This window comes from Triturus cristatus, chromosome 10 (genome assembly GCF_964204655.1).
Source record: "Triturus cristatus chromosome 10, aTriCri1.1, whole genome shotgun sequence".
In the NCBI taxonomy this organism is placed as follows: domain Eukaryota; kingdom Metazoa; phylum Chordata; class Amphibia; order Caudata; family Salamandridae; genus Triturus; species Triturus cristatus.
Window position 1 is genome coordinate 821,597,183 of NC_140593.1, and position 27,183 is coordinate 821,624,365.

At 46.5% G+C, this 27,183-nt stretch overlaps 1 protein-coding gene across 1 annotated transcript in view; it reads right to left on the reverse strand.

The window, feature by feature from the left end:
* Nucleotides 1–1,819: 1,819 nt before the first annotated feature.
* LOC146790079 (uncharacterized) overlaps nucleotides 1,820–27,183 on the reverse strand; it is a 218,590-nt gene continuing 193,226 nt past the window's right edge. The window contains exon 3 of the transcript XR_014969524.1: nucleotides 1,820–1,879. The gene's annotated coding sequence lies outside the window, so the exon portion shown is untranslated. The remainder of the gene's footprint in view (nucleotides 1,880–27,183) is intronic.

The following is a 27,183-nucleotide window of genomic DNA, read 5'->3' on the forward strand; positions in this document are numbered from 1 at the left end:
GCAGTTGTGAAACAAAGGATGGTGGTTAGGGATGGGGTGTGTATTATAGTCTGATTTGCAGGCGTGCCCACTTGCCAAAGCACATCAGGTGTGTAGTATTTAAATCCATCGAATGGTCACTATTGGGTTTGTTTACGTGCGTACCGCGGCGGTTTACTGCCATTGGCTAACTCCTGTTAGTTGACCACTGCTGTGAGACTGCGAGTATGACTGTGTAGTCGTGATGCACTCGGCAGGTGGATCACGGACCTGGTGGCGTTGGTGGATGCACCGCCGAGATTGCAGACCACCGCGGTCCCACCTACAAGACAGCCGTGCCGCTGTCAGTGGTTCAGACAGCACAACTCTTAATACGGCAGGCAGTAGATTGCCGGCGCAGCTGTGGCATTGATGACATAGACACAGTTCCCGGTCGGTCGGACCACCAAATTTGTAATAAGGCTCTAAATGTTCAACTCTAGGGGCCTGATTACGAGTACGGTGGTCCATAGGACCGCCGTACTTGCATTGGAGGTCCGACCACTGCCACACTGTGGCACCGTGTAGCGCATTCTGAGTGTGGCGAATCCAGAACCCTCCGGTGTGGCAGTGGTGGTCTAAGGCAGGAATATGATAGTTGGGCCGCAGTGGACACATCGAGAATATTTTGAGTTCCCAAACCACAACCCTTTCCATGGTGGTGAGCCCGCCATGAAAAGGGTGGCAGTGAGGCAGTAGGGCCCCCTGCTGCCTGTGAGCCTTGGGGTGCATGCAGGGGGCTCATGTAGTGCCACCTGGATTTGCACCCCCAGTTCCTGCACTGCGGCAGTCTGCATGTTAGGCTCTTTTATGAGCCTAACAGAATGCTGCTGTCAGACCGCCACAGCACCGTCCGCCAGGCCAGCATGTAACTCCTAATCTGCCAGGGGGGCACACCCCAGCTTTGGCTGTCCTACAGTGACGGCACATTGGTGCCACCGCTGTAGGACTGCCAAAGTCATAATCAGGCGTTACTGTTTCCAAGGTCAAGAGTTTTCTCTTATGTTTTGAGCACTTCAAAAGTCAATTTTATTTTTACTAATCAGTAAATATTACTTATGACACATTGTCTGATGACATATACCTTAAGTATGTGTAAACACACTAAGGATCAGCAGGGATAAAAGAAAGCCAGGGGGTACTAATCCCTCAATAGAATGCTTATTATCACACAGATTACGTCCTGCTATATGTGAGAAAAAGAAAAAAGAAAAGTAGAAGTTGTGTAATGTCAGAAGAAAGAGCCATGAGGAGAGATTTCCTTCAGGACAAGAACCCTCACTCACTGTTAGGTGACATGCTTCATCATATGGGTTCCCTCCTCACACCGAGGTGTGGGCTACAACTCCCATAGTGGATGAGCTGAGGTGTTTTCTCAAGAGGAGCATATGGATGGTGGTGAATGAGGGGCAATGAACAAAAAAGTGTGAGTGATTAAAAGATGTCTCTCAGGGTCTACTAAATCTTTATTGGGTGGCCTCAGGGACACAGTTAAAAAGTGAGAGGACTAGGGATTAAACCAATATTTCCTTAAATGTAGGTCAACATGTTTCTGCCATAGGTTGGTCTCCTAAAGAGATCCAGAGCTATTCATTAGGACCATAGTTAAATAGTCACTCTGCATACGTGAAAAAAATATAAATATACTGCTCACAACAGGAACAGGGCAGTCAGGTGCTCAATGACCCAAGTCACTTCAGAGGAATTTGTCTACTCTGGAAAGCCAAATAAACAACAATCAAAACTACATGTATTGACATTACAAAAAATGAGCTTAATTTCCTTGGTATTGGTTATGCTTACCTGTAATGTGATATACCAGACCAACTCTCCATGCTCTTGGAACGTCTTAAGGGCCCAACTGTAAAGAACAAAGATAATAGTGTCTATTTATGTACATTTGTCACCAAAAGTATTGAATCATTTTAATGCCTAGAATCAATTGGGAGAAACCAACAGTCTATTCCATCCCACCAGAACAACCATGATCCAATGTAGAGTCTCACAGAAATTAGTGGACCTGTGTTTCCCACATTACATTATATATCATCTCACATTCAGTATTGTATGTGTGTATATAACCGCCCCAACACTCGGGTCTGATTAGTCCTATGCATCTCTGGTCTTGTGTCAGGTATGCATGGCAGTTGTGTGGAAGTACAAGCGATCCGCGTCTAAACTCAATGATAAGCGCCACATACAATGGTTTCTCATGCTATTCTCAGAATCAAAGGAACTGAAAACACATCGAGGTTGCTTTTCAGTGGTTTCAGAGGGAATTCAGCTTAATGGCAGCCGCCAATATCGGTGCACCCTTCCGGGTCTCTTGCTGTACTAAGGATCATATGTAACTAGGTCCATAAAGAAAACTTAACGGCAACAGGGAGTCTACACTCAACAACTATTAATTGGATAACACCCTTGGGTCTTCCGTGCTGGTCTCGAAATGGAAAAATAATCTAAAAGGGCACAGCCTCGCTTCAAGGTTATGAATCACCAGCGTGTTGTCTCTATCGCGCAGCGGTATCAGTCTCTGCTAGTTTGAGTCAGTGGGGAGCCCAACAGCACTCACTCCCCAATCCTTTAAGTAGTCCTATGATCGGGTTATTGCCTACCACATTGGTATGGCGCACATTGTCCATGAACGTCCAGACGAGAGTGACACTGTTGCCACCTGGAAGTTTGAAATAGAAAAAACTGGATCATGCGTACTTAAGAGATAGGTTTACTATTTCAAGGGGTCACTGCACTTAAAAACTATCAGCCACCCCTATAGCAGGCCTTTACATTCCTGAAGGCAGGGTGCTTGGTTCTACGTTAGAGGATGCCACTGCCTGAGCAAAACACTCCTGCAGCCTACAGAGCCCATTCTCCCGGGTTGTCAGTGAAGCAGTCATTTACGACATATAGAGTGGCATTATGTGACCGCGTGATGACCAACTCTAAAACGGCTGAAACAAACCCTATTGTGATTGTGGTCAACATGTTGGAATCATAACTCCACACCAGTAACTGGTGTGGGAAGTATGATTCGACCCCTCAGAAGCGAGCTTTGTTGGGTCCCTGGTGTTCCTGGTACCCGCCTTCTAGTCCTATGCAGCACAAAATGGTTGCTGCCGACCAGAGACACATTTCTCCCCTCCTGCTGCTGAGCCAAGCTCGAGCAGGGGAAGGCAGAAAAATAGGCATCCTGTCGCAGGGAAGTGTGAGCACCTCCCTGACAGGATTTAGTGTATTAGGGCTGTGTGGGTGCACTTGCCAGCGACTGAAAGTCTGCATGAAGGGCACATTTGGTGTACCTGTGGATAGTCCAGTTCAAACCAGTCTTGCGAGCCGCTGGCTCCTGCTCTGGCGCGAAACTGAACAAAGGACATGGGAGTAACCTTCCCACTGTCCAGACCCTCGCCTGGGAGGATCTGCTGAATCTGTCCAAACCTCTCCCGTGGGTAAAAAAGGGCTTACCTGGCTGTAGGACCTTAGATTCGACGTGGACAAGATTCTGAACCAGAAACCACAGAACTTTGACCGTCTGGACAGTCTGGACTTTGCTGGACCCATCTATGTTTCCCTCTCAGTCTGAAGCATCGTCTGTGCCCGTGCACCATGCAGGAGCTGTGCAGGACCTGTGGTGCATCAAGGACAACTGAAGATATCTCCGCAACACTGATGTCCGGTCTGCTGACCCTGAGCTCCTACGGACCCTGAAGGCTTCAGCAACACAGGAGGTGAGTTTCTATGTCTCTCGAGATCTGAGCTGCCCTCTCACCAAGTTTGAGGTCAGACTCCCTCATGGGGGTTGCAATACCCAAACCCCTGTGCACTGCGTACATTTGCATGTGTATATGCTTGTTGGCATTTCCCGAACAAGTGCATTGGGCTCCGGGTAGCCCCAACCTCTGGCACCATTTCCTACCAAGAACTCCGGCCTCCTCACACCGAGTGCTCCGTGGGCTGTTGTTTTGTGAAATTACTTGAGGTCCTCTTGCGACTCCTGTGCCTCCGGCCTGCGGGTCCAGTTGAGGGTCAACTTTGCTTTTCTTAAGCTCCCGTGGTTGCTCTAGGCTTGTCCTGACTTCCCTGTGTTTGGTGAGTCTCCTGGATCTTGCTGGTTCGAACCGTACACATCCTTGACCTTCTGCATGAGTTACTGTTGCCAAGGCTTGTTTGTGCTCCCGCCAGACACCGACCCCTCAGCACTCGACATACTTTGTGGGACAGCTTGTATCTGGCTTCTGATTGTCCTCCATGTCTCCTGGTCCCAATAGCTGCAGAGTCAAGAACTCCATCAACGCACCTGAAGCACCCGACATCGGTGGGCATTCGTCTACCGAGACCCTGGTCACTCCAGAGTGACCCAGACTCTGTCCCCTCTGCTTTCAGGTACTCTTCAACAAGAATCCACCTTTCCAACTGACACTTTTCTTCCTTCCAACAGCGGCTCTTCTTTAAAGTCCTCCATTGGTTTCGAGTGCAGTTTCCGACGCCACTTCAGACCTATGCACCTGGCTTCCTTGGGATAGGCAACGCCCTCTGTGGGTCCCTACTTACTCACCTTGGGTGGTTCCTTGGGGTCCCAGCGATTCTACATCCTCTCGACACTGTGTTGACTCGAGTCGTGGTTCTTATACCACTATTTTAGTACATGGTTTGGTCCCCTCCTGGGGCCCACTGTGTATTAGTGCTATTTACTGTCATTTCTGTGCTTAAGTATTGTGTGCTTTGTGATTATCTCCATATAGGAGATACTGTGTCATACTACTTAGTGTTATACTAATAAATATATATTTTTTGGACGGTATCTGAGGAAGGCAATTCATGCCAAAATGCATTATGCCAAGAGGTGTTCATTAAAAGGATTTTCCGCTCCCCGCTGTGTCCTCTGGTTGCTTTTACCGAGTGATCGTTTGTGTGATGTTTCATGTGCCTGGCAGGGGCGCGTTAAGAGGACCCGTCCTGAAGTGTCTGGGGCTTTTCTGGCAATTGTGGCTGTTTCTCAAGGGATTGAGTAGCCTCGGACTGCCTCGAGATCGGGCCAGGCAAGTGGCCACTGCCAGGAGCGGTCTGTGACTTCACGGGAAAGTGCAATCATTGCATTAGCATTTCATGGCCCGGCTGAATCTCGCAATTGGGGCCGGACGTTGGGGACTTAAGGCGATCCAGGACACCCTCCTACCCAGGTTTACCATCGACAACAAAGCCCGCCTTTGCCAGGAATAACAGCGCCCAATGAGGGGAACATTGGTCCCCACAGGCAGTATTCACCCTTCCAAGTTGCATGCTGGAGGCTGTAGTCAAAGACTCAAGACTGCAGCAGAGACTTAAACAAATAAGTGGGGACAGCTGAACTTCCACCAATGGGAGTACCGCAGGAGTTACAAAGGTGGTGTGGGCATTATCCTGGTGTTGACGGCATCTGAGGAAGGCAATTCATGCCGAAATGCATTATGCCAAGAGGTGTTCATTAAAAGGATTTCCCGCTCCCCGCTGTGTCCTCTGGTTGCTTTTACCGAGTGATCGTTTGTGTGATTTTTATAACTACTGTGTGGTTCTCCTTTCATTTAACCAATATTATAAGCTGGCATTCTGGTAAAAGATGCTGCTTAACATTCTTTCAAGACTAAGCCTGAAGGCTGCTCTCCACAGCTATTATTTGGATAGCTTTCTAAGGTTATCGTTGACCTCTTAAATCACCATAAGGGTTGTTTGGACTGGTGCAAGGTGCCCATTTTAATTAGTGGACAACATATACTAGGCCAACTTCTCACATTACCCCTTCTAAACTACATACAGATTTGAGAAATAATCTAACCACCACCTCTTTGAATTATTTTGAATTACCATGTAAAGCTGTTGTAACTAGCCCCTATAATGTGTGCACTGTGTCGCAAAAACTTGTTAGTCTTGGCATATTAAACCTGAACCAATTGGGTACTGCACACTTGGAATGGCCACAGCCCATCATGACTTCTATTGATAATGCTTTGCTGGGGATCTCTTAGCCTACACACTCGGCATAGAGTCTTTTTGTTGTTTATTTGATACACACTCCTTGGTCAAGAATCAACTTGAATTCTTTTCTCTTCTTGACTCAGATTCTCCTGACATTCTACTCATTACCAAAACCTGGTTAATGGAGTAATCCACACCTGACATTTTAGCTGCCCTTCCGAGCAAATACTCTATACTCAACGCCAACAGACGTCTGGGGAAAAAAGGTGGTCGGTGGCTGCAACAGTTAAAAAGCATCTTATTTTTACAAAACGTACTCCCATACCTATTCCAACAGTGGATAACATTGTAATTAAACTTGACTCACCCACCATCTTCTTGATATGCATTCTTGTGTATGGACCCCCAGGTAACATGCTGCAATTCACCCCATTTCTAACTGATTCTCTAGCTTCTCTGGTCATTGACTATGTGAAAATGTACTTATTGGAGACTTTAACTTTTGGGTGAATTAGGAGAGTGGTGGCCATATCTCCACACATTTGACTGACAGCCTTAGCAGCTTATATTTTGATCAGCGAGCATCTGCCTCTACACACATCAAAGGGCGGTAGTAATCCCTCTACTTAAAAAAACTGGATAGGATCCAACCGTGTTGAAAACCTACTGCCTCATATCTTTACTACCCTATTTGGTCAAACTATTAGAGGCTCAAGTTGCCCAACACCTGTGCTCCTTTTTGGAGGACTCTGCTTTTCTGGACCCCCATCAAGCGGGAGTTTGTCCTGCCCACTCCAATGAGACTGTCATGCTCTCGATAACTGATGACACGGAGCAGTTCAGGGCCGAGCCCTGGGACTTGGGGCCCTTTTGGACTTGTCTGCGACATTTGACACAGTAGATCACACCCTTTTGGTCGACTGTGTCAAGGCTGCAGGTCTGCAAGGCACAGCACTAAACTGGGTAAAATCCTTCCTGTGTGATCATTCTTAGTCAGTCCATTTACTTCCCTTCCACTACCCAAAGGTTCAGCTAAACTATGGAGTACCTCAGGGCTATGCAATATCCCCCCCCCCCCCCACCTATTCAATCTTTATATTTGCCCTTTGGTACATGATCTACAAAAACTGAGAGTGAAAATGTACAATTATGCTGATGAGATGCAGCTGCTCTTCAATATTGATAACACCCCATAATCTATGGAGCCATTGCAGAATACCATGTTCTATATTAGGAATTGGATGAATAGCCATCAACTGAAATTAAATTTGGAGAAAACTGATATTGTGATCACTAACAATGAAATCCTTAATATGAATCTCTGCTTCTGGCCACTAGAGATGCGCTCACCTCTCACTCCTAAAAAAGAGTAAAAAGCCTTGGAATCCTCATTGATGAGGACCTTCCTATGAGGCTGCAGAAAGGAGCAGTGATTTCCTCATGAACTATTCAACTTTGTAAGATCAATAAAATCAGGAAATATTTTACCTCTGAATCCATTCTCCAGATAATAATGGCATTAGTGATGTCCCACATTGGCTATGTGAACTCCTTTTACTTAGGACTGCGAAAAGGACTGAATAAGAGGCTGCAGACAGTACAAAACCAGGCAGCTAGCCATGTCTGGCATCAGCCAAGACATTGCCATACTAAGCCCCTGATGAGAAAGCACTCCGAGTTGTCCAACGGACCATTTTTAAAACTGGCTGTATTACATTTTAAATCACTTTATGGGAAAAGCCCTACTTTTGTGTCCTCCAGAGTTCAAAGCTACATTCCAAAACGCAATCTCAGATCAGCCCACCACATCCTGCTAGCTCTCCCTAGGTTGAAAAAGGAAGAGATTGGGTTGCGCCACGTTTTCCATAATCGCCCCGCATCTTTGGAACTCTTTTCCTTCTGACATAAGAACTAGCTCTGCTTTTCCCAGATTTAGGATACTTCTAAAAACCTGGCTTTCCAAACTAGCTTATGGCTAGACTCTTTACCTTGATGTCCCCCCCTTTTACTCAGCGCCATGAAACTTTTTTGGCATACACGCGCTTTACAAATGTGTAACAAAACATACTGCTGTGTGAAAAGTGGGAATAATGTGCCTGTTCTCCTCAAAATATTTTACTGTCATTGCACTGTGATATGTTTTCTGCCCTCTTTCTGCCACCCCCTCACAAAAGCACACATTCCCCCCTATGATCCACCGCTTCATTTAAAATGTAAATCATAATTTGCAGTGCAAAGTGTTCTCTTTAGGTACTTGGACTGTATTCTGTTTTATCATTTTTGCAATTTATCATGATTTGCACATCCCTCCTGAATATCACCTAAAATGTTATGCTGATTGATGCTCCCACTAGATGATATCCATTATATCACATGGCAGCAATTTTGGATCCACTATGTCACCCTTACCGTGACATTGCCAGAGAAGTATAATTGAGCAGATATGGAGCTAATAATAGTAGATATATGGGGGCATGACAACGCCCCTCGAAGACGGATGCTTGACATGGAGCTCTCAGCGACCACGGGTGTATTTTGGCCCATTTCCATCTTCAACGCGCCGAAATGAGAGGTGGGGAATCTCTTCTCCACACCTTGTTACAACCATTAATGCATTCCTGTGCATATTTGCCAAATACCCCGCTCCAACAGATTGAGTGATGACGGCCCGGTCGTACCTGCCATCTTGAATCCTCTGTGGGGTAAACTTGCCACTTTTTCTCATCGCACCTCGTCATTTTTGGCTGCAATTTTTACAACTATTCTTGCACACCATCTTTAGGCCATTTAGGCTGCCTGTGAGCATGGTTTTTAATGAAAAATAACTTTCCCCAACTCTTGCCTTGTTTATAACAAGCACACAACTCTAAATTGCTACATTTCATTTTATTTTCTGGCCAGAGCCGATTTTTAGGACGCTCTCTTTAATCCAATGGGGAAACTTTGTAACCTAAAGTTAACTACACCTACAAAGCCTATAACAGCATAATTCTCTATTGCTACAGAGAACTCCTTCACTGTTCTGGAATCTACCATGGAAGGTATTGGTAATTCTCCTCAAGAAGCTACTCCATCTTGTTCATTCCTCACGCCTTCATCTTCCTCCTCTAAAACCATCTTTAAAGTGCCTCTGACAGCATCCTTATCAACTAATTAGAGACCTAAAAAAGACCCTACGTCACCTGTCAAATCCACTATTTCTGTTTTCATGGATCTCATTTTAGAGGAAATGTAAGCTTTGAATCTGTACATGAAAGACACAAATTAGAAACTTCAACAATTAGATGATAAGTGATCTTTAATGGAAAATAGAGTTACAGACATGGAATAACGGATCAACGTCTTTCAGGATATGGCTCAGGATGAAAAGCTCCTCCAAACTAAAATAACAGATTTTTAAAAAGCTGATGAAAACTCTGAAAAATTGAAATCAACTAAATAACCTCTGCAATAATGGTCTAGCTGAAGGCGTCAAGGGCCCTCAACCTATTTCATTTCTTCAAACTTTTATTCCCAAAGTTTGGGACATACCATATTCTACTCATTTAAAAGAGTACACAGGCTTGGTCATCAATCCCACCTCTCTTTATCATCTCCCAAACCTTGTGGGGTGCCTATTTTCTTTTTGAAGTATTAACATCTCCTGATGGTGATTAGAGCAGCAAAATCCAGAGGCCGAGTTTCTTGGTCTGGTAATTCACTATTTTTCACTCAGGATTTCACCAAACCTACAGCGGACAGATTAAAGAGGTTTTTGGACATGTTTTCTTCTCTACGCTCCTTTGCTGCCCGTTTTGGCCTCTTTCACCCCTGTTTATTCAAAGTGCTATATAACAATAAGTATAAGTATAAGTATAAAGAAATTTCTAAAGCGCTCTAATACCGAAGGTGTCTTGGCGCTGTGGTGTGTGTAGTCAGGCAAGAGAGCAACCAAATTATGGTTGGGCCTTAAATAGGCGATGCTTTAGCATTTTCCTTATGGTGGCCAGAAACATTGGGGTCATGTCCCACTCCACTTGAATCTGCAAGAAACCTTGGTGTCATAGTTGACACCAGTCTGTCTTTCAACATCCAGGTTAATAGGACAGTATCCTCCTGCTTTTGGATCATAAGGACCCCCAGAAATATATTCCCATTTCTTTCCCTTGGCGCACGGAAGCAAGCTGCTCTATCACTAGTTCTATCAAAGTTGGATTATTGTAATGCCCTTCTTTTAGAATTTAACAGGGCTTCTATCAATAAGCTCCAGCTGGTAATGAATGCGACAGCAAGACTGGTACAAGTCATTCCTAAATACCACTCAATCTTGGCTGCCATCAAGAATTTGCATTGGCTTTCAGCATGAAAAATAATTGTATTTAAAGCCTTGTGTATTGTGCATAAGGCACTACACATCTCAAGTCCAGAGGGAATCAGGAACATCTTCCACTGGTATGTCCCTATCAGACAATTGTGAACAGCCAATAAAAATCAGCTGGTTGTTTCAAGATACAGAAGGTCAGGTGGGGAGGAAGAGATTTCTCAGTCGCAGCAGCCAAACTTTGGAACACTCTTCCTTTATCAATATCAGGTTTAGAGTTACATCTTCCTTTTCGCAAGGCCATGAAGACCTGGCTTTTTGACTTGGAAACTTGATCTTTCATACTCTGCTCCCACCAGATAGCTGTAATTGCTTTAGTGCCTAGACGCCTTAGCGTATTTGTTTGCGCTATATAAATTGTTCATCCATTCATTCATTCAAAAAACATTGGAATGTTGATGCTCCGGACTTCTACCGGCCACTAGAAGCCTGCAGCCCTCTATTGCCTACAATGGAGTGCTCAACATTCTAATGTTCTAATACAATTTAGTACAGTGGAATGTTTGGGGCAATGGAGCAGCCCAGGGCTAATAATGTCTGGAACAACCGTTCTGCTCCAACATTCCAATGTTTGTCTTTCTGTTTCTCACTTATTAATCTAGAACATTCTACCCTTAGAGGGTGGAATGTTCTAATAGCCTCACAGCCCTTCTGCCTCAGTCTATATAACTGTTGTTAAAGGCCCTCACCCTTTAACAATCAATATAGCCTTTGATAATTGATATAGCCCTCGGCAGCAGGCTATAAGGCTATATTAGAACACTGGAATTGTTGGTAGCTCTATTGATGACAATGGAGTAGCTCAGGACTAATAATGACTGGTATAAGCCTTCTGCTCCAACAATTCTAAGTTTGTCTTTATGTTCCACCCTTTCAAATTTATAACATTCTACTCTCGGTAGGTGAAATATTCTAAGAGCCTTATAGCCTTTCTGCCTCAGGCTATAACCGGTATGTGCATAAAGGTAACAATACATGTAATATTATTTAGAGTCTAGAAATACTGCACCAGGTAGCTATTAATGTTACTGACCACTTATCATCGGCTTGAGTGTGACTTTATTTAGGATTACAATTTATTGGCTCTGTGTTTCTGTGACAACCTGTTACTCATTGTATTATTTTAGAAAACCCAGCATTTCTTCTTAAGCAGGTGACCCCTGTCACAAATCTGCGTGCTGCTAGCTTGTTGCTCACTAACCGAGTGTTACATTCTGCTGGGTGGCGGGGTCCTTCCTCCTAGGTACTCCTTTTGACATTGATAACTACTGTCTCCATCGCCAAAGCTTGACAACAACAGTGAATGGCAGCTAATTATAGTAGGATGGAATAGGCTTTTTTTCTTGAATCTCTTTGGCTAAACTTGGTACTGACTCTCTGTGGTAAATGTGTGGAGTATGTCATGACTAGTCACCTTCTGGTTCCTAGACTGTGTGTAAAATGTGTACGCGCGTGATTGGGTACATGTAACGGGTGTACCCTAAGGTTGGTGGGTGTGTCATAGTGTTAGTGGCAGTCAGAGCTAGCTTTCGCCACTTTCTCCACTTTCCTAACACTCTTTGTAAAGCTATCTGCACTGCCTGTCTGGCTTGAGTTGCCTGAAAATGGAGTTTATTTGGCTTCACTGGGTTAAAATTCAATGGTGGCTGACAGGGAACGGGGTGGCGGGGTAGGGGGGGACAAAACATACAAATTTAAAAAAAACACTTACCATCTTGTGGCCGCATCTGTCTCTCCTCCGACATTACTAATGAGTACCTGAAGCACACAGGCTCCCCTAAGCCAATCACAACGCTGCAATGCAGCATTGTGATTGGTCTGTGCGCTGTGGTTCGGCGCTCAGGCGGGGACAGCCAGCCTGTGCATGTTTCCCATCAGTCTGTGCATTGTAGCCTGGTGGGGAACATGCAAAGTTTGCATATCTGTTTGGCTGGGCCAAGACGGACGGTCAAACCGTCATGAGCACTTAAAGTGTGCATGAACCACTCCTCCCAGGCTCCGGCACCAGCCCCACCCTGACCTAACCCTGCCCCGTAGCGAAGAAAAATAAAATTACAATAAGGAGTTTCTTTTCATTTTCTTTTTCTTTTTTCCTGCTCGTAGAGCAGTGGAGCGACGCTCCTCCGCCTTAGAGGAGGAGCCGCCCCTGCTGAATCTAGACCTTTTAGTGCAGGTTGCAGTGTGACCTGGTCAGGGCTACCCCTAAGTAATCGCTGTGGCCTGGAAGCAATGCCAAGGTGCAGATGTCTCACAGAAGGACATGGACTACCCCCATCCCCTACATTCCCCTACATCCTGTGTGTTGTGTTATGGAACCTGAGAGGAATCTAGAAACCAAGAGTGACCGTTCACCTGAAGGTGGTCACCGGGGAGCTGTGGCTGATTTACAAGAAAGTGCACTCTGCTGGGTTTCCCCCCCCAAATGTTTGGGGTAAGTCTCGGATTTGAATTGCCACCAGGACGCAAATTAAGTGTCCCCCTCCAGCACATACGACCTCCTACTTCCAGGAGCCATGCAGACCCTCGAGGAGAAAGGTGAAGATAGAGGCAGGAATCTGGTCAGATTTTCTTCTAACGTGGTGTGATTGAGAACTGGTTACTGGACGTCGGATTCCTCCGGCACTTTTTGATTTTAATATATACTGTTAGAAATGGCGTTTTCTGGTTGGCTAGGGCTTGCGCCAAAGCCAGGCAGAAACAACCACTCTAGTCAGGGCTGGGGAGTTACACGCCAAAGATAACCCCTGCTCACCCCCTTGGTAGCTTGGCACGAGCAGTCAGGCTTATCCCGGAGGCAATGTGTAAAGCGTTTGCGCGCGCACCAAGCAACAACACCCAAGGCCCACCACAAAAGAAACTCCACACAAGGTATTATATAAAAATTGCCTTTGTATTATACCAAAACACATTAGATAAAAACACACACTTTACAATGTGCCAACAGGCACGGGCAGAATTTACAGGGGATATGTACAAGACAGGGCCACCTGGACCACTGTCAGGAATAAGCACTTTTGGAAATAGCACGTCGTAGAAATGTCACTTTAGAACATAGCACATATAATCACTGTAGCACCAATTAGAAAATGTAGCGCACAACCAGTAACCACTGGTAACAGGTAAGTACCACCTACGCAACCCTAACCACCTTAGGAAAATATTACGCAGGGAATCATGAACACATCAGCATAACCTATACCAGGAAAAACCCTCTCCTACGCATAGGCACAGCTAGACAGAAACATAGCATCAAGGCATTGCGCAGGCGCAAAAGTACACAGGTAACAATGATCAAATACCCTAGGGGAGGGCACTACACAAGAAAAACTGTCCCCAGGCCAACCTGGCCTTTCAGGGGTGCAGACAGGCCCAATATCCAGCAAAGTCAGGGCGCGACTGCGCAGGCTGCGCAAACCAGGGCGCACAAGGCACAACCTAACGTGGCAGCTGCCCACTAAGTGCTGGGCTGCTGTTGAACGGAGCTAGGGCACCACGATGCCTTTAGAACAAATATGGCATACCTTGGAACCTCTCTGGGCTCTGCAAAAAGAATGCCCCCCAACGTTGGAGCCTGTCAGGGCTCTAGACAAATGCGCCTCGTGGGAGTCCCTCTGGACTCTACAAAATACTGCCCCCGTCGTTGGAGCGCACCAGCGCTCTGAAAGACACAATGCCCGGCGTGGGTTGGAGCCCTCTAGGCTCTTCAAACAATTCTGCCCCCACGTTGGAGCCTCTTGCGGCTCTTAAGCAAATATGCCCGCTTGGAGCCTCTCTGGGCTCTTTAACGAAATAATGCGGCCACCCGTTGGAGCCTCTCGGGGCCCGAGAACACTGTCCCCTTCGTTGGAGCGGCCCGCTGCCTTCCGGGGCCGCTCTTCACACTCAAGGAATACCCCCCGTCGGAGCGGCCCGCAACTGCGGCGCCGCTGTGGGGGACAGGGGGGCAGAGACGGGAATAACACGGAGTCCCGTTAGAGCGCACTGGCGCTCGGAGCAACCAATGCTGGCAAACCCACAACCCCGGTCTACCCCCTTCACTCACCGGCGGTCCTGGTCTGCTTTCGGCCCTCCGGTGAGCACTTCCCTCGCGGCGGGGGCTGGGGGCAGACACGGCACTTCCGTCTCCCCTCTCGGTCGCGCTGCGGCGGCCCGGCCGGACTCGGTTTCGTCCCGGAGGCCCCACCTCCGTGGGTTACAGTCCAGTGCGGGGTGGGCTCCCGCCTGAACTCTACTGCCAGCTCACTTCTCTTGGCCGCACAGGAGCACGGGGTGGGCTCCCGTCGGCTACCGGGTCGTCCTTGGGCGCAGGAGCGCGGGGTAGGCTCCCGTCCGCTTCCTGTTCAAGTCCCGCCCACGTCCCGACACAAACTGCCTGACTTCCGGTTTCGCGGGGGCCACGGCGGTGATTCTCGATCGCGGTGATGCGGGGTGGGCACCCGCGAGGAGGATGAAAACAAAAGCGGCAAAGTCCCTGGCGGGGTGGGCACCCGCTAGGGATATTAACTCTCCAATAAAGTGGGGTAGGCTCCCGCTCGAGCACCACAATGCGGGGTGGGCACCCGCTTCACAGCACGGCAGCAAAGCGGGGAATCCCACGCCGGGGTTCCCTCGCTAACTATTGCAGCTCAGCGCTGCTGGCCCCAACGAAGGTGCCCCTCAGTAGCACATAAAGACATAGCGCTTCCCAGGCGCTTAAAGGGAGGGTCCAGGAACAAAGTCCTGGTAAAGTTCAGGCAGGTAGGCAGGGGGCAAGGCTGGGCCAGGGGCCAGCTCACTGGGACCTCCAGGCAGGAAGGCAGTCCCAAGTGGCGGTTCCTCCTGGCCTCCAGCAGCAGCAGCAGCAGCCCCTCTGATAGGATCCTGGAAGAGAACATTTTACTTGGGGTCACAGCCCCTTCTTATACACAGGTTCACCTTTGTCTCAAGGTGCAGGGGAGGGGCGAACCAGATGCAACTGGTTCTTGAGCACTTTGTTTTGCTCAGCCCCTCTCCCTATTCAGAAAACAGGCCAGGGTCATCAGTCGCACCACAGGGGGCGGAGCCAGCATTGTGTGGGGAAAGCCCAGCCCTATTCAGGTCCTAGGTGTACTCCTCCCACCCATCTGGCTGCTGATCTCCCTATTCACCACTGGGTGACTCCTCCTGACTCTGGGGATTCCCTAGCCCGTCACATGACCTCAGCCAGCCAATCACGCGACAGGCAGTCACTGCACATTTATGCCAGCGTCTAGAAGTGGCACTTCCACACTAGCTACATGGACACTGCACACATCATCGTGCAGCATTTTATTACACGAGTCCGTACATACCAAACTCGTACCTGCACTCCCCATGCACCAGGAACTACCAGGGACACATACATTCCCCCATGCATTCCTATGGGAGGGCAGGCCTATCTCACCACATGCACTCAGAGTGCGCACGTACTTTACTCTGGGACACAGGGAAAGTGCGCAGAGACCAAAAATCACTACCACCAGGTCACCAGTAAAAGCAAAAAGTTTAGGGGTGAACCTGCCAGAAGGGCCAAGTCCAACATATACCGTTGTTTTCTGGCGTCTACTCCTTTGAGAGAGATCTGCAAAATTCACCACCAAAGAAGGTAGATGCGGTGGGTGATGAAGAAATTGAGGTAAAGTGGGACATTGTTAGTGAGAGGGAGTGCTTTCTGATCTGGGTGGAGTTTGGCTTCAAACATTGCGGGGAACGTGTGTGAGAATTGCTTAAATTGTAAAAGAATTAGTGTTCGTGCACAAAGCGCTGCTCCGGCTTTGCTATTAAAAGTCAGTGCGCCAAATACCAAGGATACATACATAGGGGCAGATTTACAAGCCCCTTGCGACACTTTTACGCCGCTGTTGCGTCACTTTCGTGACGCAGCGGCAGCGTAAACCATGCGCCACGTTGCGACCTATTTACAACGTGATGCATCTAGGCAGATGCGTCATGTTGTAATTTACTGCGCCACATGAAACCTGCTTCAGGTTTCATGTGGGCGTTCCATCGCAGTGTGGGCGTGCCGTCGGAGGAAAGCCTCGGAAAAATGACGCACTGAAATCTACAAGATTTCACTCAGTCACTTTTCCGATGCTGCTGCGTCAAAAACTTGCCCCTGCTTGAAGCAGGCGTGAGGCGTGACGCAGCATGTTGGAGATGGGCCCGGTTTAAACACTGCTGGAGTTGCGTCGCGCCCGTGACACGACTCTCGCACTACGCCAACCTTACGCCGGCAGATACGTCACGCATCTGCCTATCCGTGCGCCACGGCGCGCCGCATTGTAAATGCGGCGCATCCATGGTGGCGCACGGGTAGTTTAGCGTGACATATCTTTCTTGGCGCATGCAAGCTGATTTGCAGGATGCGCCAGAAGTTGTAAATCTGCCCCATAGTGTCGAGTTCACCTCAGGCCTCTTTAATCCACTACCAGACGCTGCTGTCTCCTTATCTCAGTCATACTGGACCCTGCTTTCTTCACATGAGCCTATTTTCCTTCTTTCTTTCCCCCCTTCTTTCCCGTGTGTGTTGCTCTCTCTCTTGCTTGCCTCAATAGCTGATGAGGAACAATATGTTCTGGTCTCCAAAATGAGTGCTGGAGGACCCCACCGCCAGCCACCGTCTCAAATTAAGCACTGTCTCCCCCATCGGCGTGTCCTGATCCTTGCTGAAGCTTTGAGCGATGAATGTCCGCAACAGACGCAGGAGTGCTCCTCTTGATAAGCTTAGGTGGTCTTTTGGGAGTGCCATCTCTGCAGAACTGCAGCAGGGCAGGGTCCGCTCTTCACAGCTCGGGGCGGAAAGGGTCCAGCGCGAGCCTCTCTGCTCTGATAAGATGGGCGCCGTCTGCTGTGATCAGAGGCCTAATGCAAACTGATGGGGCCCACCGCAGAGCGTGATGAGGGGGCCCTGAGTCATCGCACTAATGTTATTTGGCCTTGAAGTGAATAAGGGGCCCCCTGAAAAGCCTGGGCACCGCCTTGCACTCCAGGGGGCTGTGATACACTCCGGGGTGTCACAATGCGCCCTCAGTGACAAGAACGCTCTACAATCCAATTCACCCGTGGCAGTGCGGCCTGCAACTTCAGAGCCCTTAGATTCGCACTAAGGGATCCAACTGGGGAAACAAACGCTTATTTACAGAACACATCTCCCAAAGCGAAGCTCGCAAACAGACATGCAGTGGGGCACACACCTATACTGAGGCTATAACTCTACATATACGCAGGAAATGTGCATTTGTTCTTACTAGGAGTACTTTATTGGGCCACTTTCTATAAATACTACTTTAGAACACCCTACTCAATTGTCGTTACAGGATTTAAGACGCATATTAGTGTTGAATGAACTTCATTGGCTAATATTTGTTTCAATAAACATTAAACAGTAACCAGAAAGCATTTTTACTCTCTAGCTCCTCTTCCTTTGCGACAGCGCTGTTCACAACCTAGTGGTGCAAGGCTTTCCATAACCACGGGTAGAATTACAATTTGCCTTTGGGGCACTCCCCGTCCCCTATGTTTTAAGCTATTTATTATTTCCTGGCGTCCTCTTGTGGTGGTTTCATAAGGCAGCTGCTACAATGCATATAATGCAGCATGGGCTCTGTCCACAACCAAGCTTCTGTAAGTGATGTGCGCATACCTGCAGGCTCTTCAACTGTGCCAATGTGTGCATGACTAGCGTGCCACCTGAATACCAACGTAGAGTTCGGTTGTATCCCTTATAGCTTTGTAACTCTTGGGTTTTCTGCATCAAACAACTTTTCCATACAATGCTGTACTCTCACAATTATTCTTAAATTCATAAAGTGTTATCTCCACCAGCCACCTCTCGCGAACTCTCGATGCATTCCTGTTCTAGCACCTCGGCTAGGGTGCAGCATTGCTGCAAAAGCCATGGTGGATATTTACACTTCCAGAATTTCTCACAGATCTTGTAGGACAATAAGGTATCATAATTAGCAATACTCAGCTAGAACTAATGCAACATTAACGCCTTTGTAATTTGCTGCCTTATGATAGTACCATATATGACCACAAGAGGGTGCCAGAATTTAACACATGGCCTCAAAAAAGAATTTGTAATGATGAGATAGTGGGCACCCAAAAGGCAAAATATGATTTTGCCTGTTATACGCAAATCTTTGCATTACAGTTGCATAGCAGTAGCTCTAAAGGCATCACGGTGATCTTTGCACATTTCTTTCACAATTCTTAGAAAAAATCTAAAGCTGCACACATCAACACTGTGAGCAGCAGACTGAAATTTCAGGGGTAGGAGAATGACTAGTGGTTTGATGTGATCATTTTAGGACCACAACAACCACATACTGTTTTTTTTTTTTTAACAGAGGCCTGTCAGGTTAGTCCACCTGAAGTTTCTTCTACCTCACCATAGATGGGCAAGCTGGGGGTAAAGGCTTATGTAAAGATGCTGTTGGAAGGGTGGTTGTGTTTGAAAGATGGCTCAGTCCATTCATTGCTCAATGCTGATGTGTGTTATCTGTGGTCATAGGTTCATATCCTAGTGGGTTGAGTTCAGCCTCTTCTCCTGTATCGGTATTACAAAATTCCACACACAATCAGAAAATCCATAGTGGATCATTGGAATGTTGAGCGCTCCATTGAAAACAACGGAGTGCTCTGGGCTTCAAATGGTCGGTAGAAGCCCGGAGCATCAACATTCCAATGTTTAACAAAGGCCTCATGGAGTTCAACCCCCTCGGGTTCTGTGAGGCCTCTGTTTTACAAATTAGACCATTCTGCCCTGCTGCCTTGTTAAAAGGCCCTCACCTTTGGCTCGGGCCTTTAACGCTCAAGCAGGCCTTTAATGCTAAATCTATAGTAGTCACTTACACTTGTGATTGCTAGGCTAAACAGAAGTCTAAATCGCTCAGCAACAAGGACATTTTCCTAACCAAGCTCACCATGTAAAGTAAAGTCTACAACCAAGACCTCAAAGGAAAACACAGAAAACAACAAAAACCTATTTTGCATAACCAGTACATTGGTAAAGGTAAACTTTAAACTTGATTTTCCATTTGGTGAAGATCATCTTGGCAATTCTGTGGTGGTCACAGAATGCAATTGTTGGCTAGTTCACTATAAAGACACACTCCTAATTGAAATACGCTAGGAATTCAGAGAAAAAAATATATGAAGGAAAACAGAAAAAATATTTTATAACTAGCCTTTATTAACAATAGTTGGAAGACTTGCTAAAGTCTTGTAAAAACAGAAATTGTCAAAGTCAATAAGCCTGGTTTCATGTACTATAAAGCATGCAAACACTGCCATTCACAAATACTGTTGTGGTAGGGCGTTGATATTGCTAGTGGGGTAGTGGTGGTGATACCAGCAGTGGTAATCATGGTAGTAGTGGCAGTGATGGGGTTTAATGATTGTAGTAATGGTGGTCGTACTGACGGCGATGGGGATACCAATGGCTTGCACTCCTGATGCACAATTTAAAAAGCCCATTGCTGTAAAAAAAAATGTTTTTTGTAAAACGTGCAATTAAGAGATAAATCATTTAATGTGTGAATATCAAGTGTATTTTTCAGGAGTATAATACTCCTCCATTTTTCGTGGAATAAAGACTATACGAGAAGGAAGGACGCACCAACTACTTAACAACATGGGATGGGAAAGTAATACACCACTTGGTAAAGCTGATACCACCACTATGTGTATCTTACAGAATTATTAACAATAGGTCATGTAGACAGCTGTGGTGTGAAGCCAGACCTAATGATAAGGTCCTAATAAGAGAGGGCTCCGGCCACTACTTATAGCAGCTTATCAGCTCACACTTTTAATCTCCATACATAAGGCTCCTTGTAGTAGGACATCTGCTCTTCCTCCTTTCATTTAGTGTGACCGGGAAGATAGAGTTCACATAAGAAGAGCAGCCACTGCTTCCACCAACCTCAAGAATCAAACAGTTGTCACAAAATCAGAAGAAATGTTATCAGAGAAGCCACCTGTTGAACGTGGCCCTTTCTGCATGGTCACCCTCAAACGTTTTGCCTTCCTCCCTTTATTCTGACCCCTTTTTTGTTGGCTTTAGGATTCTGGGCCCTTTCCCACTGCTAAACAGTGCTAAAGTGCATATGCTCTGTACTTTAAGCATGGTAACATTACCTTGTCTGGAATTGGCATATTTAATTTACCCATACGCTCCTAGTAAAGTGTTCTATATGTGCCCAGGGCCCGTAAATTAAATGCTACTAGTGGGCCTGCAGCACGTATTGTGCCACCCACTCAGTAGCCCTTTAAACATGGCTCAGTCCTGCCATTGCAGAGCCTGTTAACCTACTTGCCAGTCCCAAACCTTCCCTTTGATTACATATAAGTCTCTCCTAAGATAGGCCCTAGGTAGCCCCATGGGCAGGGTGCAGTGTATTTAAAAGGTAGGGCATGAACTTTTGAGTTTTACATGTCCTGGTAGTGAAAAAATGCTACATTTGTTTTTTTTTACTACAGCAAGGCCTATCTCTCCCTCTGGTTTATCTGGACCCACATTTAAAGAAACATAATTTAGTGAAGTTGTTTTGTAAATTGCAGGTCTGAAAATGCCACGTTTTAGAAAGTTTCCATTTTTTAACTTTAATTAACCAGTTTTGTGTGTGTGTCTGTCTCTGATTACACGCCTGGGTTACGGTGACATCTGGGCTTTGTGCATTCCCACTAGACAGTCTCACAAAGGGATGAACAGGGCTCTGCCTGTCCCCTCACAAAGAGCTGCATACTCCGCTGTAGTGGGTCTGGAGCCACAGAAGGAAGGGCAGGGACCTTGTGAGGTTCAAAGGCTTCTTTGTGTCTCCCCCACTTCAAAGGCACATTTGCATACGAGTACTGGACCATTGACAACCCCAATTTCAATCCACTTTTGGGTCCTGAGAAGACTCTGCCAAGAAGAGGAGCTGTGCTGCCAGGAGGGACTGCCACTTTGTTAACTGCTCTGCTGTGTTGGCTTCTGTTTGCTATGCTATCAGGAGAGACTGCCACTTTGCAACTTGTTCTGCTGCGCAGGCCTGCTGCCTCTTGCAGTGAGAAGGACTGCACCTACTCTACAACCTTTAAACCCCAAGTAACTCCTAGGGCTTGTAGGCTTGCACCCTGTTCTCGAAGTCTCAGGGCCATCCAAGACTTCCTTTCCATGTTTTTATAACTACCATGCTGCAGGAGCCATTCTGTGAGAACCGGCTTGTCCCAGTGCTCTGCATTAATAAAGAACTTCGCTTTAAGGATCGAGCGCTACATCCCACTAGCATCCAGCGCTGTCTTTTGGTGTGCAAATATCAAGGTCAGTGCCCGGCGCTGACTGAAAGCATCGCCTTTGTGCCTAAAACGAGGGAAGCCATTCCAACGCAGTCCCCACTTTGCCGTAGCAGCCGAGCTTCCCACTGTGAAGATGTGTCAGCAGAGAATGCGCTGCATTCCATATATTCACACGGGAGATCAGCGTGACTTTGTCCGGCCTGGCTCGACCACCCAAGGGCATCCCAGTATGGCCCAGATGCACCGGCTTCCAAACAGGAGGCCCCCCAGAGACGCAAGGACCGCTCCTGCAACTAAAGGTTTTGTCCCCTGGGTCGGAACCCACAAGTTCCATGGTGACTAACAACTATTTATATTTACAGATCCAGAGGACCCCGTGACCAATTCCTCTTTTGGGGTGCCAGTGAGCCTGCACTGTAAGAAGCCTGTACCTGTTAATCCCCTGCTGGGATCCTCGCCAACCACCCGGTCTAGCGAGACCTCAGAAGGCCCCCCCTAACCGCGACCAGGAGCTGGGGAGAAGATCCGACCCCAAAAGGCACCCCTGCACCGACGCCCCACGGCCTTGTGGGCCCAAAGCAATGGTGCTTAACCAACCCCTAACTTCCCAACTTACCTCTCGAAGTGGTGGTCGCACCCAGAAGTCCTTCGTCTCCCTGCCTGCAGTGCTTTTGCAAACCGGAGGTTCTCCATTGGAAACAACAGGGCATCGGACCTCCAATCAGCACCCTGCACCTGGCCGCCCTAGTGCCGCTGAGGGTGCACCTTTGGTGCTAATTTGTTTCCCCATTTGCCCTGAGATAAAGTCCAGGAGCTTTGCTCCTACAACTCAATGGCCTGTTTGCCAGCAGCAACCAACCGGAGGCCCCATCTCCCATTGGATAACATTGGGCTTCAACACTCTGCACCGGCCGCCCTAGTGCCGCTGAGGGTGTAACAAGAGTGCATCACTGACCCTGGGGGACCCCTGAGTCTAACCCCAGAACCTCAACTCCATCGACCGATTACTTACCTAAAAACCGATAAGCACATTTTCCTCCATAGGATAACATTGACACTTTTTCCTGAAAAAGTTTTTAAGTGTGGAGTTTTGAAATCTAAAGAAATTCTTTAAAATTGTACGATTTAAAAAAAACGCTTTTACTCACCGGTTTACAGGAAATGTCCCAGTGCTGCATTCAGGCATACAGCACTGAAGAAGAAAAGTAATTCAAAAGTAACTTACCTGCTATTTTACTGAAAATCCCATTCAAGTCTATGTACTGTATTTACAAGTGATTGCATTTCTCTGAAACAATACTGTAAGTCAAACGATAGTACATTTACAATTGCAATTGAGCTGTTTTACAATCAGCATTTACTACTGTAAAGTATTTATTGGTTACATGTGCCAGGCTTGCTTGGTTCTAGAAATAACATAACTAAAAGAATATTTTTTATACAAAAACAATTGGTCTGAAGTTCAGTCTTTGAGTGTGTGAATTCATTTGCTGACTTGAGTGTGTTCAACAAATGCTTAACACTGTCCTCTGATACTGCCTTACTGCTCGACCACACTACCACAAATAGTATATACAGAGACAGTTTCCTACAGGGTACCTACCGTGGCTTCAAGCCATACACTCACCCCAGAGGGGCAATAGTGTCCTTCTGCCCCAAGGGGGCAGATAGGAGTTTTGAATAGATTGGGGAGGATGCCCCGAATCCGCTCCCATAGGGGAGTATAAAGTGCACTAGACACCAGGGATTTTACATTTGGGCAAATATAGGAGATGTTAGACCCTCCTCACCCCAGTAGGGGAATACCTGTCTTTCTGCCCTACTGGGGACGGGGCGGTGATTTGCCAACAATTTACCCTGGCGGCAGAAAGCCCACTGCACATCAGGGGGTTTCAAATTGTCACAAAACAAACAATAGAATGGGGGCCGCCCACCCTGGCGTCAAGTCATACTACTCCCCAGAAGGGGCAATAGTGTCTTTCTGCCCAGTGTGGGCAGAGAGGGTGTCTGTACAGATTGGAGAGGTTGCTTCGAACCTGCCCTCCCAGGGGGTAGAATGCGCACTAGAAACCAGGGTTTAACATTTTGCTAAGAGAAGGGGGAGATCGTCCCATCCAGGCATTGGGCCATATTTCCACACCAAAAAGGGGAAACCAGTATTTCTGCCCCCCACCCCCCGGGGGTAGATAGGGGGGTTACTCATAATTTGATCCCACTGGAGGCAAAAAGCTCACTAGACACCAGGGGTTTCCAAATGGGAACAAAACGAGCAATAGGACAGGGTAAATGCACACATTTTGACACCACTGTGCTTCTGAAAGTTGTAACAGGCCATATTTTAATGTGATGAGATTAGATATTGAATGAACATGATGTTTTAAAATATTGGATTCCTTGAGATTTTCTATATCTTTATATACTCTCTTAAACTGAGTAAAAAAATTGTTTTTATATAGAGGATCTATTAAATATAATGAAGAGAGACATATTTACATCAAACAGGAATCAGTGTATAGATAGTTGTGTGGATGATTAAATGTATGTGACTTTCCTTATAAAAAAGATTAATATACAGATGTGTGGATAGAAGTGAGTTTCACAAGAGCGATCCATTTATTGTTGTTATGAATATTAAACCCTGTCCCTTTTCTTAGAAGGGCACCTCGCTCACAATTGTGAAATTCTACCCTGGCATTAAGTCATACCCCACCCTAGAAGACACAATAATATATTTCTGCTTCCAGAGGGTGCGGAAAAGAGATTTGTCCCAACTGGCGAGGTTGCCTCAAATTTACCCGAGGGTGGGGGGGGGGGGTCAAAGACCACTAGGCACTTGGGATTTTACATTTGGGGACAAGAAAATGGTGCGGGCATGCCACCCTGACATTGGGCCATTCATCATACCAAAAGAGGTAATCCATACTTTATGACCCCCAGGTGGCAGATAGGTAGTTTACTCCAATATGCTCGATGGCATGGCAGAAAGCCCACTGGATGACAGGAATTTTTTTAAATAAAATTCCCAGCAGTGGTACCCCTATTGACCCTTGTTTGATCTGTTCCTGTCACGAGCAATAGACCCAGTAACGCAAGTGGGATAGCAGTTTTATCACAACAACTGGGGGAACGCTGCGTTGTAGAAATTTTGTGGATCCCTATGGATTCCAGAAGTGTGTGCCACAAACAGAAATGCAAGGAAAATAAGTGATTTTAGATACAGTTTGAAGTTTGCAGGGCATTGTGGGTAAGAAAATGTCATGGAATCCATACAAGGCACACCACCCTAGACCCTCCTGGATGTCTAATTTTCAGAAATGTCTGGTTTTGATAGGCTTCCTTGGGTGTTAGCTGAGCTACCATCCAAAATCTACAGCTACCCACATTGCCAAAAAAGGGTCAGTTAGGAGTGGAAATCATTGACCTTTCCATGTTGCATTTTGGGCTCTTTCCTATCGTGATGCTAAGCCCAACCACACTAGTAGCGGACCATTTGTATTGGAAGGCGACCTGTGGGAACACAGGCTCCTAGGAAATTTGTTGATCTCCGCAGATACCAGAACTTTCCCTCATAGAAATGTGTGGAAATGTGAGTTTTTACCCAACGTTTGGTGTTTGCAAGGTATTCTGAGTAGGAAAATCTTGATATCCACATAAGTCACAGCACCCTGGACTTCCGCCGGTGTCTAATTTTCAGAAAGGTGTGGGTTTGATACATTTTCCTGGCTGCCGGCTGTGCTAGAGGCCAAAATCTACAGATTCTCAAATTGCTAAACAAGGGTCAGTTTTAAATGGAATCTTATGATGTGTCGATGTTGTATTTTGGGCCCTTTCCTATTGCGGGTGCTAAGTCTCCCTGCACAAGTGGGTACTGTTTTTATGATGACGATGTGTGGAAATGCAGGGTGATAGGACATTTGTGGATTCCCACAGATTCTGGAACTTTACCTCACAGAAATGTGAGGAAAATGTGTGTGTTTTAGCCAACGTTTGAGGATTGCAAGGGCTTTTGGGCAAGAAAACCTTGTGAAAGACACGTAAGTGTTGAGGTTTGAGGTTTGCAAAGGCTTCTGGGTAAGAAAACCTTGTGAAAGACACATATCATGGATTCACCTGGGTGTCTAGATTACAAAAAAGTTTGGGTATTGTGGGTTTCCTTGCACAGTGTCTGAGATAGGGCCCTATATCCACATCTACCTGCATTGTTACAAAAAAATGTATTTGCTGGCTGAAATGTTATGACTCCTAGTCGCATTTTAAGGAGTTTTGTGTTGCCGGCACTTGGGACAGTCACACAAGTGAGGAAACATTTTTATCGGGAGACATGTGGTAAAACAGAAATAGAACATTTGTTCCTACTGATTGGATTTCTTTGCATTTGTGGCTCCAAATGTAAGCTACAGTGCAGGAAAGAAGGCATTTTGCAAGCGCCCTCTGAAGCACATGATAGCATGGGCACCCACCAATTCAGATGGATACAAATAACAACCGTTCCTAAACTGAGAGCCGTGTGTACATTTCAGAAATCATAGGTTTGTTCACACCAATTTTTCACTCTTTATATTTTAGTATATGAGTTGCTGTAGACTTAGTACACACCGAAAAATCATTGTAAGGTGCAGCTCAGTGATTGGCTGTGGCTCCTGTGTGTTTTCGGGGAACGTAAAAACTACATATATCCCCAAGAGCAGAAGGGCCTATCGCACGTAACAGTATATTGCATTTGTAAATCGGCTATCGTAACAAGAAGTTACAGATAAAAAAGAAAAATCACAAATGATTTATTTTCTTGCTAATTTTCTTTTTTTTATTTCAACTGTTAGTTGTTTGGGTAAAACCTTATGTGATCTTTACAAATGACCCCTTGCTGAATTCAGTATTTTGTCGATTTTTTCAGATATGCATAGCTTTCTGGGATCACCCATGGGTTTCACACCTGTTTTTAACAGAAGCTGCCGGTAGGCAAAAGGTACAAACAATAGGAAAAACAGACTACCTCTTCGAAAACTGTCAGATTTGGTTTTTATTCAATTCTTCTAGTTCATGATGGGTGGAAAGATGCTTATCCTAGCACAAAAATCTTTTCGCTGACGCCAGTTTTAGACAAAAAAAAAACATTTCTTGTGCGGCACTTTTTCCCCTTCTCCCCAAAGTTTTGCTATATTTTGGTTCCCTCCAGAAGAATCCACAACCCCTTCATACCTTTAGGGTCTCCAGGATGATGGGGAAAGAGGACACACATTTGGCATGGATACCTTTTGTGGAAAAACGTGATGAAGGTTTAAACAAGAGGTAAAGATTATGCAGGGGGAATGGCAGTGGTGTAACACAAAATGAAGCTCCACTCATCAAAATGTGTTAAGGAGCCCCAGAGTCTCTCAAATCCCACTGGCATAGGTCCTGGGCTCAATGTGGGGTCCCTGAAGAGTTGGCGACCCCCTTAAAGTTGGCCCCCCTGCGCCTGAGGGACTGCAGGGGGCTCTGTTGTGTTCCTGGGAAGCCCTATCAGTCAAGATGAGGACATGAGCTGTTGGTAAATGCTCATGGTGTGCATGGTGGTCGCATTCTGTGTGCAGAGT